We start from the raw sequence: 5,369 nt of genomic DNA, 5'->3' as shown, positions 1-5,369 counted from the left end.
AAATCACAGAGATCTGCCTGCCTCTGCCTCCCAAGTGCTAGGATTAAAGGCATGCGCCACCACCACCCCACTTTAAATTTCCCTTTTTAGACCAAGTTCCAGTCAGTCCTAGCGCAGCCTGAAGAATTGCTCTTAACTCAGGTCTATTATGGTGGCAGGAGCTTGAGGCAGCTGGTCACATTGTTTTCATAGTCAAGAAGCAGGAAGGAGGCCCAGTGGCAGTGGCACACACCTTTAATCCCAGCACTTAGGAGGCAAAGGCAGGTGGATCTCAGTGAGTCTGAGACCTACCTGGTCTACAAAGCAAGTTCTAGGACAGCCAGGGCTGTTACACAGAGAAACCCTGGCTTGGAAAAAAGAAGGAAGCAGGGAGGGATGAGAGTCAGCTTCTGTGTCAGTCAGGATTCTCCAAAGGAACAAAACTGGCAGAATAAATATAAATACATGAAAAGGGAATATTAGAAGGGCTTACAGCATAGGTCAGGCTAGTTCAACAATGGCTGGGTTCTGACAGAAAGGCCAAGAATCCGTAGCTGTCCAGTCCACCAGGCTTGTCTCCTAGGTGATCCTAGGTCCTGTCAAATTGGCAGTTAGTGCTAAACATCACACACTGTGTGATGGTTTGAAAGAAAATGACCCCCACAAGCTCACAGGGAGAGGTGCTGTTAGGAGGTGTGGCATTGTTGGAGGAGTTGTGGCCTTGTTGGAGGAGGTGTGGCCTTTCTGGAGGAGGAGTGGCCTTGCTGGAGGAAGTGTGTCACTGTGGAGGTGGGCTTTGAGGTCTCTTATGCTCAAGCCACACCTAGTGTGACACAGTTCACTTCCCATTGCCTGTGGATTGAGATGTAGGACTCTCCGTCTCCGGCACCATGTCTGCCTGTACACTGCCTTGTCCCGCCATGATGATAATGAACTAAACCTCTGACACCGCCTAATTAATTTTTTTCCTTTATAAGAGTTGCCATGGTCACGCTGTCTCTTCACAGCAATAGAAACCCTGACTAAGACACTCTGACTTCTTCTCATGGCCAAGTCCCTTGAGAGTGCCATGGCAGCCTTAAACAGACGAGAAGGGAAGAGCCAGTCACCCACTCGCAATGCCAGTCATCCTCGGTGGGGGGCTGTGGTGGTCAGAGTGTTGGCACAGCCCAAACTCAGGTGTCGAAACTTAATTCTCCACGCCCTTAGGATCAACTCAGGGCTTTTAGGAGGTCCCTGATAGCGCATAGGTAAGTAGCTCCCCAAGGTACAGGTTCTGAATGGAGGTTTGGGCTCCTATCAGGAGATAGTGGAACCGTAGGAGGTAAGGCCTGATGGGAGTTAGATCCCTGGGGGTCATTACATTTATCTTTACAGGTAGCTTTGAGACCCCCATCCTTCCTCATTCCCCCTTTGCCTCCCCATTTCCAGGAGGAGAGCATCGTCTTCTGCTACATGATCATGTAGCCCAGGCTAGACTTGAACTCACTCTGTAGTAGAGAATGTTCCTCCTGCCTCTGCTTCCCGAGTGCTAGAATTTCGGGAGTGTGCTACCACATCCCCTGTGAGTCACATCCCCTGGTCAGCACTGTTTAAAAAGAGACGCCAGACAGTTCTACAAGCCACTCTTACACACTGATTTTTGTTTGTTTCATGTGTGTTTTTGTTAAGGTTTTGTTTTCGTTTTTCTATGTTGGGAATGGAACCCACACCGGCTAGGTCAGTGCTTTGCCACCAAGTCACACTCTCTTCTAGCAAATGAACTGAACCCAATGAGAGGGAATCCCAACTTTTTACATCGTAAGTCCCAGATGCCAGGGCTTACACCTGACAGTGGAGGAGGATGGCGGTCCTGGCGGATTGAGCCCTCAAACTGCTGGACCTGAAACTGCTTCCAGGTCAATAGTGTCAAAACTGACTGGAGGGCTGAGGTGGGATTCCTTTGGTAAAGCGTTTGAGCAACACCCATCCCCAGCACTGTATAAAGGGGGAGTGGTGGCATACACTTGTAATCCCAGCATTGGCAAAATGGAGGCAGGAGAACCAGGAGTTCCAGGTCATACCCGGATGCCTAGCAGGTTTGCAGCTAGCCTGGGCTACATGGGATCCTGTCTCAAAAAAAAAAGAAAAGGAAAGGAAAGGAAAGGAAAGGAAAGGAAAGGAAAGGAAAGGAAAGGAAGGAAAGGAAAGGAAAGGAGGGAGGGAGGGAGGGAGGGAGGGAGGGAGGGAGGGAGGGAAGAAGAAAAGACCCATCTGACTTGGGGGAGAGCCAAAGAACTATTTGCTTAGTCCCTGCTTTGGTCACAGAAGTCTTTTGAGAGGCTGGTGGCAACGAAATGCAAAAGCTGTGTTTTGGAGCTACCTTGCCTGACAAAGGCACCCTGCCGCTGTGACTGAATTCAGGACCTTGAGGTGGAGATCTTAGGCTCCACCCAGGCAGTGTCTGAAGTGCAAGAGAAGGGCAGATTGTATGTTAGGAAATTGTGGTCTCCGTTACCACTGCTAGTTCTGAAGATGGAAGAAGGGCCTTGGATCAAGAAAGCTTCTAGAAGCTAGAAGCTAGGAACTTTTCTGGTTTTTGTTTGTTTGTTTTCTTTTTGTGGTTGTGCTTGTGTGTGCCTATACAGACAGGATTGTGTTCACCATGCTGGGTGTGGGTGCTTGCGGCTTGTTTGTTTTTGGGGAGTGGGGGCAGAGGTCAATCTCAGGTGTTCCTCAGGCAGCCATAGAACCTGAGGCTTGCCCATTTAGACTAGGCTGGCTGCCTCTTGAGGCCCAGGACTCTCTGTTGCCGCCCCCAGAAATGGGTTACAAATGCGACCACAGCTCTGTTTTGGTGAGTGCAGGGGATCCAACACAGGTCCTTGGACTTGAGAAGCAAGCACTTTCCCATCTTAGCCATCTCCCCAGCCCCCATTGCTGGCTTTGAAGACAGAGGAAGGGCCCTGGGCTACGGAATGCAGCAGCTTTTGGAAGCTGGAAACCACTTTCTTCACAGCCAGCCAGAAAACAAAGCTCTCCTGCAACTGCTGGGAACCAGCTTCTGCCAGCAGCCCACAGCAGTCGGGGGCCCTTCTCTACCTGAGTTCCAAACACAGTTCAGTGTGATCCTCTGGAGTTACTCTGGTGAGGTCTCACTGGGCTTCTATCCCCAAATGGTAGAACTGCACATTTGTGTCATTGTAAGCCATGATTTGTGCCATTGTAAGCCATGAAATCTGTGGCTCCTGTGGAAAACTAATAGGGTTGGGGAGATGGCTCAGGGGAGAAGACACCTGCCACCAAGCCTAAAATCTGAGTTCATTCCCAGTACCCACGAAGTGGAAGACGGGAACCGACTAATACAAGTTGCCCTCCAGGTCTGCCTCTAGTGTCTGTGTGTCCTTGGTAATCCCTTTGCTTTGGGGCTTCCTTCTTCCACAGAGACAGTTATGGTAGATTTTTTTGGCCTCTTGCTCTCCGATTCCCTGTCCTGCATGTACTTTATTGGCCTTGAAGTTTGGCAAGGAAAGTTTTTCTTGCTACAAAGCACAGAATTCGGGCTTCCTTCACCAGAAAGGCTACAGGAGTGGATGAGGTCAAGGGAAGGGCTAGACACTCCAACTGCGCATGTGCCTTCCGGTGAGTCTTGCCAGGATTCAGGGGGAGGTGACTATAGATCACCCAGACTTCCCAGACCGCCCCGCAAGTTCCCCGAAAGTTTAGGCTTGGGCGAGTGGGGTCTCTAGCGGAGTGTTGAAGATTATAAAGGAGCCTGTTCAGACTTAGTGCCTCATCTTTCCCTCTTAACAGACCCCTTTATGGGGTACCCAGGCAGATGGTGGACCTGGGTTGAGGGCGAGAAGTCAGGATGGCTCCAAAGCTGCGCCTTCTCCTCCCACTATGCGGCCTCCAACCCTGTGCTTTGATCAGGCGCAGACGGGCCTTGGTGCTCCTTGTCTGTTCCTGTCCCTGGGCCTCAGCCAAGGTTGGAATGTGGGAGGCCTGTGTGGCTTGGGGCTCCCCACCCTGTCTGAGCTCCACACCTTCCAAAATTGGGGCAACCCCGTGCAGGTGCTTGGGAGCCATTGCAAAGTATCTTGTTCCCCAAAACCTAGCCTCAGTTTCCCCATATGTCAAACAGTAAAGAGCACCTACCCAAAGACAGTTGTTGCAATGATAAAATCAGAATAGTTTTTTTCTTCTTCTTTCCATTCCTTTGGTTTAGAAACAGGATCTCACATAGCCTAGGCTGGCCTCAAGCTAGGTATGTAGTCAAGAATGACCTCGAGCCTCTTAGTCTCCAGAATGCTGGGGTTACAGGCATGTGCCTCTACACACAGTTCACACCGACCTGGGGAGGAAACTCAGGGCTGATACATGTTAGACCAGTACTCCCAACTCAGCCCCATCCCCAGCCCCACCCACATATATGTGTATGAGTGTGTGTGTGTGTGTGTGTGTGTGTGTGTGTGTGTGTGTGGCATTCCTTTTGAGACAGGATTTCACTCTGTAGCCTGGTGTACCTGAACTCACTGTCACCTAGAGGACACTTTAGCACACAATGTTCCTCCTATCTCAGCCTCCCAAGTGCTGTGATAACAGACATGAGCTACCATGCCCAACTCAAATCAGCATATTTCTAAAGAGTACTGAGTGTGTCTGCACCTCGAATCTTATAATACCTGTCAATAAATGGTCACCTTTTGCTTTTCCTCATAACTTCAGTCAAGCAGTTAAGATTAGAGAGGTTTGAGCAGTATGTTTCTCCCCTCTGCCTAGTCCCACAAGTGACTGGAGCAGGTAGCACATGAGCCTGGGTCCCTGGGGTCCTGCCTTTCCGTGGACCTCAGGGTTAACTCCAGTGTCCCCATCTCCTCCTGGACTAGTGAGATGTGTCAATCACACATAAAACAGCAGCCAGAGCTGCAGACCTTCTTGTGCCGGCTGCTGCCCTTCTTTGCCAAGATGACATCAAGATCAGGGAAGTCTGGGAGGGCTATAGGCCTCGCCGCAGTGTAGACCTGGCTGGGGCAGTCTTTACCCAACTCCACCTTGCCCGTCTTCTTTCAAGAGTCCTAAGCCCTAGTTCTGGCTGGCCTCCAGCTCAATATGACTTTGAACTTCTAATCCTCCAGCCTCTGCCTCCTGGAAGGTTATAGGCTTGTACTACCACACCAGTTTATGTGGTGCTGGGTATGCAATCCAGGACTTCATACACACAAGCCAAACATCTACCAAGTGCTCTCCAGTTCTCAGTGGAATGCAGTCATCTTCCTCAAAATGTCTTCTCTTAGAAAACTGCCTTGACCCCTTAACCTCTTCTCGGCTTGGCCTACCCAAACATACTTCTCTAGACCGTAGCAAGTTCCCTGAGGATGACAAAGGTCACCTCTTCACGTCTATGCTCT

Source organism: Alexandromys fortis, unplaced genomic scaffold (genome assembly GCF_014885135.2).
Source record: "Alexandromys fortis isolate MF-2015 unplaced genomic scaffold, M_Fortis_MF-2015_v1.1 scaffold_232, whole genome shotgun sequence".
Lineage (NCBI taxonomy): Eukaryota > Metazoa > Chordata > Mammalia > Rodentia > Cricetidae > Alexandromys > Alexandromys fortis.
This window is presented reverse-complemented; position numbering follows the sequence as displayed.